Consider the following 14,401-nt stretch of genomic DNA (forward strand, 5'->3'; position numbering starts at 1 on the left):
GTCTATTGCGTAGAGCCAAGAATCCTTTTCTTGTATCTACAGTCGTTTTGGAGTAGTCCTGTGAGATGTAGAATTTAGATCCATTCCAGTTAATGTGGTTATTTTTGCGCATGTAGAGCAAGACTGCTTCTGCATGTTGGAACTGCAGAGGTTTGCAAACTATTGGCCTGGGTTTGGTCAGAGATCCATAGGAGTGTTTGAATGTTGAAACCCTATGTGCTCTTTCCAGTTCACATTTTTTATCAAATTGGAGGCCTGTAACTAGAGGTAACCAAGATTCAAGGAAGGAAACGCACGAATTAAGGGGGGGGCCACATTACATTCAGATCCTAGAGGAACCCAAAAAATTCTCGGGCTACCTCTCCTATTTCGATTTTCCAAGTCCACAATATCTTTTTTTCATATATTTAATTATTGATTGTAAGAAGATAAGGCCCATGTTAGATTTGTTCTTGACGCCTTCCAGGTCACTGATTCTTTTTTCTACCCCTAATAATTTGTTATTAAAAGTGTTGATATCCGCCCTGATGGCCGATAATTCAAGCTGCATAGAGTCCATGTTTATTTTTGTAGATTTAGCGAGGTCATGCGCTTCCGACACTTTTTTGAGAATCCTATCCATCCTACTGTTTATATCAGCCTTGCTTTTAATCGGTGAATCCGGAAAGGTTGGTTCCGCTTTGGAACCCTTAGCGTGAGCTTTAGGTTCCTTCTCAGCCATGTTAAGTTCCCCTGTTCCTAAGTGAAGGAATGGGTTAATGTGTCCTTTTTGTAGGAAATAGCGAACACAAATTGAGTCTTGAATTTGTTCAGTTATCACAATCACCGAAGATTTCTGGCCATGTATTACTTTCACAACCGGTCTGGGCCTGAAAAGTTCTGAAGTTATAAGTTTGCGCAACTAAGCTGTGATAACTTGTCTATTTCAACATGCTTGACGTTCATCAAAAGTCAAGTTCATTGGAATGAGTATATAGTTTATCTTATTTGCAGATATTTCCACATTTTTGAAAATAGCAAAGAAGAAAAATATTCTTTGTTTCAGCATGGGTGCCATTTTAAGGTCAGGCAAATAGTTTTGAGTGATTTGTTTTCTTCACGCATTTGGTGAAACTTGCGAAACTGGTGAATAAACACATCCATTTCTTGCCAGGACTAGCACAAGTTGTACTAGCATTGTTCAAAAGATTTCAATCGAAAATGCGCCAGGTTCGGGAGCGGAACACTGCCATTTTAGGATGCGCGTGTTGGTTACAGTGAGAGGAGACAAACTTGATTAAAACATTCAGATTAGCTCTGACCTTATCTTTGGTCTTCACATGTGTGGCAGGAGTCTTTCAGAAATTGGAAATTTATATTTGTTGAGCGTCTGCCGATCCCGAAGTGGCAAAAACGGTCAAAAGTTGCTCTGCGTCACTGGGAGAGACGGAGTCAAGCACCCGTGCACTTCTCCGTCCAAGCCACGTCCCCCGAAATCAAAATTTTCTAAAATCAAATGAGACAATTACATTAGGATTAAAGCTAACTCTTAATCTTTTCTCATAGGGAGATGTCAGTAGCTGCACCAGTGCATATCATTGCTATTCACCATTCTTAAAGATTCTAAGTCTGCTAAACACTTTAATAGCAGAGAGTGATTTAAACAACCAATGTCAGCCTCAAATGAAACAATGACATCAAGTGTCAGCCAACACATTCCTTTTCCACGCCTGCAGGAAAATAATTAAAACCAGAATAATTACTCCATGTCCAGTAGTCTGAGTTAGGGTGATATGCTTGTTCCTTTGGATTCAAAGAGATGGCTAGCTAGTTTGTTTCAGCAGTTGCTGACGATGACAGTTCAGTTGTGTTTGTAAGTCCACGATATCACCTGTATTTGACGGAACCTGAGGAGGGCTAGATGCCTTCACCTGATCTTGAGGAATCATAATTGGAGGGGATATAGGAGCAATAGGCGACTCCAAAGTAGGATCAGAAGTTATAATATCAGGCGCAAACCTCGTCTTTCTTGCTCCCTTTTTCTTTTACCTATGGTTTTTCCTCTCTGTTTTCAGACTTCCTCCATGCTTTACAGGCCTAGAAGACTCAAAATTTGACATTACGTCCTTTTATTGAAAATAAGGTAGGTCTCCTGGGGCTGTCAGGAATTTACCTGCAAGGCACAAGCTTTTGTGACCCGTTTCCTCTGGGAAAAATTAATCCAGTTCGATATCTCTCAGACTTTATTCCAAGCCAGGGCATAAACCTTAGCCATGGACAACCAACCAATGTACAAACGTCCATGGGTTCCTGTAGACACCCTCTGTCTTTATTCCTGTTCATTGTTCACCTCAGCGATCATCCTTTTGGGGGTGGGTTTGGAATTGGGCTTGGGAGGAGTGGTCTTTTTGGACAGGCAGAGCTTCTACTTTGGGGGGGAGAAGTATGGGTGGTTCAGGGGGATGGTGAGGCCTTGGAGGTGGAATGGAGGGGCTGAGAGGTGGATGGGGGCCTCAGGTTAGTTACAGGGTGTAGGGAACAGGGGAAAGGGCAAGGTCAGACATAAAAACTTTCTTAGGGATGGTCATCAAAAGGGGGTCAGGATTTGGAGGTAGAGAGAGTGGTTGTCTGCTGTGTTGGTGTGGATGTTGTGGGTCTGTGCTTTTGGGAGGTATGCTTATGTTTGGTGTGTGTCTGTTGAGTGGGTGGGTGAGTGAGTGCGTTTGTGTGTTTTGAGGGTCCGGGAGATGGAGATGCTGGGGATGGAGTGATGGATGTGTGTTTTTGTTGGAATGGTGACTGTGGGTATGCTGGATGTGGTGGATGTCTGTGTGTCTGTAATTGTGGTGTCTGCGGGTGTGGTGCTTGTGGTGGATGTCTGGGGGTCTGCTGAGGTGGTGTCTGCGGGCTTGATGGGTGTGGTGGGTGTATATCTGAATCCTGGTGTGGTGCCTGTGGGTATACTGGATGTGTGTGTGATGCTGGGGTGTTTAGTGAAGTTGTGACTGTTGTGTCTGGGGGTGTCTGCAGTTTGCTTGCGTGCCTGTATGTTTTGTGGTGCTTGAGTTTGTCTGTGCTCCTCTTGTGTGTTGATGTGCATGCGTGCAGATCTGTCTGTGCATTGGCTAGGTAGGGGAAGGGGGGATCTGGAGTGGAAAGAGGGAGGTAGAGGGGGGATGACTGGCTGCCATCAGTGCAGAGGCCAGAGCCTGAAAAGATATCTGTATGCCAGACATTGCACCATGAATGGATTCCAGGAATGCATTGGTCTCTTGTAGCTGACTGCCAATCTCTGGATGGAGTTCACAATGGCTGTCTGACCTTAAGAGATACTTCTCAGGAGGTCAGTAGCCTCCTCACTGAGGGCAACAGGTGTAACAGGGGCAGAGATGCCTGCGGCAAAGGAGACGCCCACCCTCTTGGGTGAGCAGGCTCGGCCAACTGGTTAAGGAGCAACAGGGAGGGCAGTGTTAGAAATGGGGTGGTGGACAAAGATAGTACAGGGGGATGCCCCGATGGGTCCGCCACCACTAGGGACCATCCACTGGAGGAAGAATCCAATGATGATGTCGATGTTGCGTTCTCACCTGTGGCACTCCTCTCGCCCTCCAGGCCACTGGGTCCCTCTGCATCGGTGGTGTCATGACCCAAGGTCCAGTGGCCTGATGTTCCTTACTCAGCTGTGCCCCGTCTCCTTCGCTTGCTGGTGCTGATGCTGCAAATTCAAAACGAAATAAGGTCATCACATGTCCATGATCCCATTTGAACGACAGCTCCGATTAGCATACAGTAACATGATGTCATGTAGGCCCCAGCAACAAACTCTACCCAAGTGGCTCATACATGTGCAATACTATATGCATGCATGCATGCCATCTGAACTGTCAACACTTACCCACAGGAAAAACAGGAACACAAACAACTACAATTGCATGGCAGACGTTGTGCAATCAAAATGACCATATAACCATTAGGAGACACCATCAGCCTCAAAACGTTGACCCATGGAGCAGACCACATGCACCTGTTGGCATACAATAGTGGGCCAATGCAAAATGCATTTCCACAGATCTCACATAAGGTCATGCACGCATCTATTTGTCACATACATAAAAGACCCAGCAATGAGACCTGATGAAACAAAATCCTGCCATGATGACGACCCTAGAACAATATCCTGGAGAAGGTGATATGGAAATACCCATGTCACAATGGAAACATATCGACAATGTACACTTTACCAAGTGACGTGTCCCAATGGAGTCATGGAGGTAGTATTAATGTTGTTCATATAGGCCAAACGTGGCATGGAAATGGACACTGTACACATCATGTGCAATATGTCAACGAGAAATGTCCCTAAAATTCACAACACAATGAATCAGCAAGCCCCAGAGTAATCACCCCTTATGTCTGGCATCTTACTATGACAAACTCTGAGTGCATCAGCAGAAGACATTAGTTCCTTGAATGTTGGAGGCCCTGAAATTTGCAAGTACTTGTTGAAGGCCCTCAACATGTTTCCCAATTGGAAGCTACATCACTCTCCACATTTTGGTCATGCAACCCCAGATGTCTGTCTGTGGATGAATGCCTGTACCCAAATACATGTGATATCTATATAACTCAAGTCACTCTTTGTCAACAATCCGGACACAAGCCTATGCTGGCACATAAATCATGTCAGTGGACTTACCCCACTTACCAAGGGATATGTATGCTGGACATCTTCACATTACAGATTGCAGTGCGGTGCCAGCACCCATCATATGCTAAAGACAACTACCCTTTGGGTGGCAGATGCCCACATACACATTTACCCAGACACATGGCAGAGGACAGTGATCCATCGCCTACTTACCTTTGGCCTGGAACATTTAGGAGTAATGGTCTGTTGCATAGAAATTACACCCACTACAACAGCAAACAGTACTTGATTGGTCAGTGTAGACAGCCATATGTCGTTCCTGCAGAGCAAGTGGTTTGTGGATTCCACCTAGTTGTGTTCTTGATCACTGGGACAACAGGCAAGGCATATCACTATACAACACATGGCATGGCTACACAAACAATCACTCATCTACTGTGTGAGACATGGATCATCCCTAATTGTCAGGTAGAGCAGTCAGAACCTGACTCGATCACTTGGCAATGGGACAGGCAGGAATTTGCCCTGCACTCACTCCCTTGTGGCTGCTGTGCTGCCCTCAAATGCCCATCAAGCTTCAGGTAGACCACCGCCAGAATGCAGGCCATTAGCGGGGTCATGGTCTGACGCGCACCCCGGCCACGTTAGGAGGACAACCCCAGCTGGGCCTCTGCTATCTTCTGGGCCCAGCATCTCAGGTCCTCCCACCTTTTTCTGCAGTAGGCGCTCTGCCAGCTGTGGACCCCCAAGGTCCGCCACTTCTTGCCGATGGCTCATCATATTGCCTTCTTCTGATAGGAGTTGACCTGCATGGATGCAAAAGACAAATCAAGAGATTATGTTCACAAGTCTCATCACAAATGGTTGAGTAACATACATGTCAGTAACATCAAGCTAGAACGTTCCTGTTTGTCAATACTCCCCACATGTGACACATACAAGTCAAAAAGTACAGGGCCATGACTACAGACATACATTTCACAATCTGCAGACCAACCCACCACCCTGCCCAGGCCCTACAATGACTAAGCAAGCTTACTGGGCCATGCTCTAGCAACCTCACTGAAATGTGAGCCACTATGAGACACATCACACCTCTGTGCCTTCTGAAGGGTAATCTCCATAGGCATGAATGGACCAACATATTCACGCTATATGAGAATGACTCTCTGCATGCAGTTCCTTCAGGCTACTGTCAGAGTACAAACTCAAACATCACACATGGATAACAATGACGGAACTGGCATGGTGGGTACATAAAGTGTTTACTCTGTTCATGTGTGTATATGTGGCCTAACAAATGCAGACTCATGCCATTTCAGGGGGGGTTCTGTGTTATGTACCTGGACCACAGAACACACTTTTGGACATATGTGGCATACAACAAACAAAGGCATGCATTGTCCAGTTTCTGCTATGTGACCAAGCTACTGAGTCACATATCATGGCCTCCCAGGAATCGAACAGTCTGCACTGTGGGATTGTCATTTATGCAGTAAGCCTGCACAGGACACATGTGACCTGTGTGAAGCTAACAACAGGGCTGTAGAAGTAAGGGACCTGTCATGAGACAAAGACACACATTGACAGTGATGCTAAGTGCACATGTTGACTAGATCAGTAACTTACCTCTAGACCTATTTCCAATCTAATCAAAGGAATGAGGCATTCTGGGCAGGTTATTACACCAGTGCCACATATTGCCCATATGACATGATCTGCTGGGGTACAAGGAGTAGCCACAGTGTCACAGTTGTATATCCACAGTGACTCCACCCCAGCTCAGACTAGGAGCCATACTGGGAGATATATGTGACAGGCCATGGTCTCTGCAGGCTAAGCAGCAGACAGAACCTACATGACACTACATTCCCGTTACTTCATGAATGACAGTACATCATGTAGTCAACAGCAAATTGGCATGTGGTGTGTATGGCAACCTGAAGGACAGAGAGAGTCATGATATGCCTTCAAAACAACAGTCTAGCAAGGGCAGATGTGTGAAGAAATCTCTGTGGCACCATGCACATTGCTCACATTACTCTCAACTGACTCATACAGCATGCATAATCAGCTCATGCTGTCATGCACATACATGTTGTGTGACACATACAGCAATCATGAGTAAAGAGATGTAAGTGGATGACAGTAATGTCTCCTCACTTAATTATGTACACCCAACACAAGGAGGATCTAGGAACCCAAAAAACTCACAACACACAATGTGAATGAACTCAACACATGGCACTGGCCACCAGTACCTGCACATTGACCCTCCCATTGATGCCTCACAGACTGCACCTACAGGCACATGAGCAGTCAGACTGGGACACATGGCTGCAATCTAGCATGTGAGGAGGGAAAGGATGGTGAAGTACAGAGAAAACTGGGCACATGAGGTACTTACATGCTTCTCTCTTAAGGCACCATAGAGCTGTTCATACAGGAGTAGGACCTCATCCACTAGCTTCTCCAGCTCCTCTGCAGAGAAGTTAAGGGCCCTATCACCTGCTGGACATTGCATGATTGTTCCCAGAGGTAGTACACAACAGCTCGGTAGTGGAGGTCTTGCTGGCAGCAGTGTCAGGAGTCAAGTAAGTGATTCTGCAAAACGTGGCGGTCACGTCTGCCACGTACGTGGTTGTGAACGCCGACGAACATTGCCATTGGCATGTGACCACCACTGATAACAACATTAGCCTATGGCTGTGTCTGGTGTGGTTGCAACGGCCTACCGCCATGACGACTTCTGCTGACGGTCACGTTCGGTTCCTAATGTCAAGTGCAGTAGGTCAGACAGATGCCATTTTAGAGGCCTGAAAGGCAGTATTGGGCTTCGATTACTGCGTCAACCTACGAATATGTTATTTAGAGCTCTCAAACATGCTTATCCTGTCTTGTCATGTAGGTCCTACTACACAAACACCATTGTAGTATTTTGCAGAGCTTGATGGCATTTTTACAGTGGGGCACAGTCTACCCCCGTCAAAGGTCATTTCTGCTGTTGGGGTATCCAGTCACATTTCGAGGGGCATTTGTGATGCACATAATTGAGTTTGGTCCAGATACACATTGTGGACACGTGTGGCAAACCATGGGGGTCACATGTGACCCTTGTGTTATTAGCAGCTGTGATGTGTACCGTTTGCCATGTCTATCCCTTCTAAATTGACTTGTCACATATTATCATTGATACACATCATGTATTTAGCTGGGGACACAATGACTAATGTTAGAACTCATTTCTTATCATATGTAGGTACACAGGGGAAGGGAGGGTGCGTAAACCACCTGTCTACCGTCCACTGCCAGACCTTCAGACTATGGAAGAATGACACATATTAGTCTGAATCGGCAAACAATAGTAGACTTATGTTGTCTGTTGGAGCCAGATCTGATGCCAGCTATTAGTTATACAACCAGCATACCACCCATTGTACAAGTCATGTCAGTATTGCACTTCCTAGTCACAGGGTCCTTCCAGCATACAGAGGCCCTCTCAGCTGGCATGTCCCAACCTATGTTAAGTCTGGTATTGAATGATGTCCTCTCAGCATTGTTGAAACACGTGGACAGCTACATTCAGTTTCCCCGACGTGATGACTTAGCCCATCTAAAGGCTGACTTTTTTGGTTTTGCACGCATCCCACATGTGATGGGGGCTATTGATGGCACACATGTTGGCTTGGTCTTACTGCATGCCAATGACCAAATATACCACAACAGAAAGAACTTCCATTCCATCAATGTTCAAGGTTTATGTTTGGCGGATCTGTACATTTCACAGGTCTATGCCCATTTTTTGGGTCCAGTCCATGATTCCTTCATAATGCAGAACAGCACTATCCCCCAGCTGATGTCACCACTGTACCCAGGGAGGGCCTGGCCTGGTTGAATAGTCACATCTGTCCTGTTTGTGTGCGTGCAGTGTCTAGCTCCACAATTCTGATGAGAGAGACTCATTGTTGCACATATGTCCCATTCCTTTATAGGAGACTCTGCATATCCACACCATCTTTGGTTGTTGACATCAATAAAAAATCCAACCATGCCAGGGGAAGTCCGCTTCAGTGAGGCCCATGTAAGAACACAGCGAGTTGTGGAGCAGGCTTTTGGGCTCCTGATGGCTAGATTTAGGTGTTTGGACTGGACACATGGAACCCTCCTCTACTCACCCAGAAGAGTGTGTCATATCACTGTGGCATGCTGCATGCTTCACGACATTGCCCTGCAGAGGAATATTCCATACAACTCAGAGGAGGGTAAGCCTGCAGTGCCACCTGGTGAGACTCCTGAAATGCCAAGTGAGAATGACAGTGGTGAAGAGGAAGGAGCTGACTTGCAGGAAGATCTAATCAATAGCTACTTTTCTTGAGTGTATGTCATGTGGTGTAATGAGTGTGACTGCATGAAGAACTATAGTTGTTATAACGTGTGGAGTGTTCTGGCAGAAACTGGGGAGCTAATACTCTACAAGATTCAACCTAAGGACGCTTGAAGGGTTAGTCTTTGACATATCCTCACCTTGATGTAGCTACATTGTTAGTCAGTCTCATTGCAAAGCAATTTCCTTTCCAGATGCTTGCCATATTGTAGGAGGCTGGACTGGCTTGTAGTGAGTACCTAGGGGTACTTGCACCTTGCACCATGCCCATTTATCCCTTATTAGTGTATAGGGTGTCTAGCAGCATAGGCTGATAGATAATGGTAGCTTAGCAGAGCAGCTTAGGCTGAACTAGGAGACGAGTGAAGCTCCTACAGTACCACTTAGTGTCATATGCACAATATCATAAGAAAACACAATACACAGATATACTAAAAACAAAGGTACTTTATTTTTATGACAATATGCCAAAAGTATCTCAGTGAGTACCCTCAGTATGAGGATGCCAAATATACACAAGATATATGTACACAATACCAAAATATGCAGTAATAGTATTAGAAAACAGTGCAAACAATGTATAGTTACAATAGGATGCAATGGAGACACATAGGGATAGGGGCAACACACACCATATACTCCAAAAGTGGAATGCGAACCACAAATGGACCCCAAACCTATGTGACCTTGTAGAGGGTCGCTGGGACTATTAGAAAATAGTAAGGGTTAGAAAAATAGCCCACCCCAAGACCCTGAAAAGTGAGTGCAAAGTGCACTAAAGTTCCCCAAAGGACATAGAAGTCGTGATAGGGGAATTCTGCAGGAAAGACACAAACCAACAATGCAACAACGATGGATTTCCAGTCGAGGGTACCTGTGGAACAAGGGGACCAAGTCCAAAAGTCACAAGCAAGTCGGAGATGGGCAGATGCCCACGAAATGCCAGCTGTGGGTGCAAAGATGCTGCTACTGGACAGTAGAAGCGTAGGTTTCTGCAAGAACGACAAGGGCTAGAGACTTCCCCTTTGGTGGACGGATCCCTCACGCCATGGAGAGTCGTGCAGACGTGTTTTCCCGCCGAAAGACCGCCAACAAGCCTTGCTAGCTGCAAATCGTGCGGTTAGGGTTTTTGGATGCTGCTGTGGCCCAGGAGGGACCAGGATGTCGCCAATTGCGTCAGGGGACAGAGGGGGCATCGAGCAAGACAAGGAGCCCTCTCAGCAGCAGGCAGCACCCGCAGAAGTGCCAGAAACAGGCACTACGAGGATGCGTGAAACGGTGCTCACCCGAAGTCGCACAAAGGAGTCCCACGTCGCCGGAGAACAACTTAGGAGGTCGTGCAATGCAGGTTAGAGTGCCGTGGACCCAGGCTGGACTGTGCACAAAGGATTTCCGCCGGAAGTGCACAGAGGCCAGAGTAGCTGCAAAAGTCGCGGTTCCCAGCAATGCAGTCTGGCGTGGGGAGGCAAGGACTTACCTCCACCAAACTTGGACTGAAGAGTCACTGGACTGTGGGAGTCACTTGGACAGAGTTGCTGGATTCAAGGGACCTCGCTCGTCGTGCTGAGAGGAGACCCAAGGTACCGGTGATGCAGTTCTTTGGTGCCTGCGGTTGCAGGGGGACGATTCCGTCGACCCACTGGAGATTTCTTCGGAGCTTCTAGTGCAGAGAGGAGGCAGACTACCCCCACAGCATGCACCACCAGGAAAACAGTCGAGAAGGCGGCAGGATCAGCGTTACAGAGTTGCAGTAGTCGTCTTCGCTACTATGTTGCAGTTTTGCAGGCTTCCAGCGCGGTCAGCAGTCGATTCCTTGGCAGAAGGTGAAGAGAGAGATGCAGAGGTACTCGGATGAGCTCTTGCATTCGTTATCTAAGGAATCCCAAGAGACAGAGACCCTAAATAGCCAGAAAAGAGGGTTTGGCTACCTAGGAGAGAGGATAGGCTAGCAACACCTGAAGGAGCCTATCAGAAGGAGTCTCTGACGTCACCTGATGGCACTGGCCACTCAGAGCAGTCCAGTGTGTCAGCAGCACCTCTGTTTCCAAGATGGCAGAGGTCTGGAGCACACTGGAGGAGCTCTGGGCACCTCCCAGGGGAGGTACAGGTCAGGGGAGTGGTCACTCCCCTTCCCTTTCTCCAGTTTCGCGCCAGAGCAGGGCTAAGGGGTCCCTGACCTGGTGTAGACTGGCTTATGCAGAAATGGGCACCATGTGTGCCCATGAAAGCATTTCCAGAGGCTGGGGGAGGCTACTCCTCCCCTGCCTTCACACCATTTTCCAAAGGGAGAGGGTGTAACACCCTCTCTCAGAGGAAGTCCTTTGTTCTGCCATCCTGGGCCAGGCCTGGCTGGACCCATGGAGGGCAGATGCCTGTCTGAGGGGTTGGCAGCAGCAGCAGCTGCAGTGAAACCCCGGGAAAGGCAGTTTGGCAGTACCAGGGTCTGTGCTACAGACCACTGGGATCATGGGATTGTGCCAACTATGCCAGGATGGCATAGAGGGGGCAATTCCATGATCATAGACATATTACATGGCCATATTCGGAGTTACCATTGTGAAGCTACATATAGGTAGTGACCTATATGTAGTGCACGAGTGTAATGGTGTCCCCGCACTCACAAAGTCCGGGGAATTGGCCCTGAACAATGTGGGGGCAACTTGGCTAGTGCCAGGGTTCCCTCACACTAAGTAACTTAGCACCCAACCTTTACTAGGTAAAGGTTAGCCATATAGGTGACTTATAAGTTACTTAAGTGCAGTGTAAAATGGCTGTGAAATAACGTGGACGTTATTTCACTCAGGCTGCAGTGGCAGGCCTGTGTAAGAATTGTCAGAGGTCCCTATGGGTGGCAAAATAAATGCTGCAGCCCATAGGGATCTCCTGGAACCCCAATACCCTGGGTACCTTAGTACCATATACTAGGGAATTATAAGGGTGTTCCAGTAAGCCAATGTAAATTGGTAAAATTGGTCACTAGCCTGTTAGTGACAATTTGAAAGAAATGAGAGAGCATAACCACTGAGGTTCTGATTAGCAGAGCCTCAGTGAGACAGTTAGTCATAACACAGGTAACACATTCAGGCACACTTGTGAGCACTGGGGCCCTGACTAGCAGGGTCCCAGTGACACATACAACTAAAACAACATATATACAGTGAAAAATGGGGGTAACATGCCAGGCAAGATGGTACTTTCCTACACATATGAATTGTGTAATAGGAATTTTTGTAAGCCTTTACTCCTAGTTTTGACTTTGTACAGGTACCTTCACCATGACATCTTCATGTGGGCATTTCAGAATTGTGACATTTGTAGGTATCTAATGCTGTTCTGATATAAGAAGTGGACTTGGATTGTTACAGGTAATGTAGGTCATAGATTTGGGGTGTATGAGACCTGTGCCAAGGCAATTTGAGCAGTGTTTGGGTGGGCGGTCAGAAGTGCACATTGTACTTGTTTTTTGTGCTGTATTGGGAGGATTGCATCATGTGTGTGAGCATGTGCACAAGAAATATGTTGTCATCAAGTGCAAGCATAGCATTCACCCTTCCCATAGGCGAAACACTATCCTTGTATGATCTGTATGTAGCTGTAGATGTGTTTCATCATTGCAGGCCACAATGCCTGTGCCACAACACTGACATACGTTTGTTTCATACCACCAGATGCAAGGTCATTGGATTATGATGGAACTGTGATCAAGGACTGTTGTACGGCCATCTGTCTGGTTTTTTTTTTTATTTGTTTGATATTGGATTACTTTGTTTTGGTATGTAATAAGGCTCAAGCTGGTGACACCATTCACTTTTCTGTTAGCCTATTTTACAGGACAGAGTCCTTCCTTCCATGGTCTGTACCTTGGTGTACGTACTTTGACACAATATGAGTAAGCTATTCTTGGCTCTGACAGTCCAGTCATATGGGCAGCCTATTTGCTGTACAGTGCAATAAAATGTTTGGTGTGACCAGACACTTGTTGAAGTGTGTTTGTGTGTGTTGTTAGTAATCATTAGCAGGCCACTGTACCTGTAACATATCCTTCCTTGTATTAGTATTGTGTGTCTTATTTGCTTCTCATGGTTTTACATCTCTACATAGCAAAATATGGAACACACGCAGACAATGACTTTGTGATAGATGGATTTATTGAAATTGTGTGCTATACAATTGAGTTGGGGCATGGTTGAAAAGAACAGTGAAGGGTTCAGTCATGATGGATGAAATCATTGGAGTACATATATGTTGGCGAAGAGAACCCTGGACTAGTGGTTGGAGTGACAGAGAGCCTCCTGTGATATGAAGTCATTTAACTCCCTGTACTTCGCACACTATACGAATGGTGTCCTCCCAGTTGACTACCTGTCAATAAAGGGTTAAGACACAGGGGTCTTTGGACAAGAGAACACTGTGCTGGTGGTCACAATTACAGAAACTGGGCCTGCTGGGAGTTGCAGTCATGTCACTCTATATAGTACACCTGCTATACAAATGTTATCCTCCCAGGTGAATACACTACAATTGTGAGTTAACGAACAAGGGTATTTGGTGAAGAGGACACAGGGCTGGCTGAGTAGAGTAATAGTAACAGTAAAAGTGTATCCAGGCCTTAGCAGTCATATTAGTCCCTGTACTACACACACTTGACAAATGTTATCCTCCCAAGTGGGTACACTACAGTTGGGAGTTTACAAATAAGGGTATTTGGTGAAGAGGACACAGTGCTGGCTGTGTGGAGTAACAGTGCCTCCTGGCCTCGGCAGTCATATCTGTCCCTATACTACACACACTATTCATATGTTATCCTCCCAGATGAGTACACTACAATTGGGAGTTAACACGCAAGGATATTAGGTGAATAGGACACAGGGATGGCTGAGTGGAGTAACAGTGCCTCCGAGCCTTGGCAATCATGTCAGTCCCTGTACTACACACACTATTCATATGTTATCCTCCCAGGAGAGTACACTACAATTGGGAGTTCACAAACAAGGGTATTTGGTGAAGGATACACTGGTCTGGTGTTTGGAGTTGTAGAACAGTGCCTGCTGGGAGTTGTTGTCACGTAACCCCCTGTAATGCACACACTATACACAGATGTAATACCCCTAGGTGAGTACACTTTAATTGTGAGATGCCAGACAGGGGTCTTTGGACAGGTGGGCACTGGACTGGTGAGTGGAGTGACAGTGAAGGTGGCAAAAGGTGAGCAGTGAGCATGCATGACATAGCATTTTGCTGACTTTTTTAGTGGTGTGACTTACCAGTCTCCACTCCCCAGGTATTCCCTTTCAAGCCATCAAGATGCAGGATGGCCAAGACTTTCTCCTCCCAAGGATAGAGTTGTAATGGGGCACTGGGAAGGCCGCAGCCAGTTTTCGTTGCCTGCA

The 14,401-nt window shown here is 46.5% G+C and overlaps 1 protein-coding gene across 7 annotated transcripts in view; it reads left to right on the forward strand.

Annotated features, from left to right (window-relative positions):
* The window catches only part of MARCHF8 (membrane associated ring-CH-type finger 8), a 585,276-nt gene that overhangs the window by 430,814 nt on the left and 140,061 nt on the right, over nt 1-14,401 (forward strand). The window lies entirely within an intron of this gene.

Source organism: Pleurodeles waltl, chromosome 6, assembly GCF_031143425.1.
Source record: "Pleurodeles waltl isolate 20211129_DDA chromosome 6, aPleWal1.hap1.20221129, whole genome shotgun sequence".
In the NCBI taxonomy this organism is placed as follows: Eukaryota; Metazoa; Chordata; class Amphibia; order Caudata; family Salamandridae; genus Pleurodeles; species Pleurodeles waltl.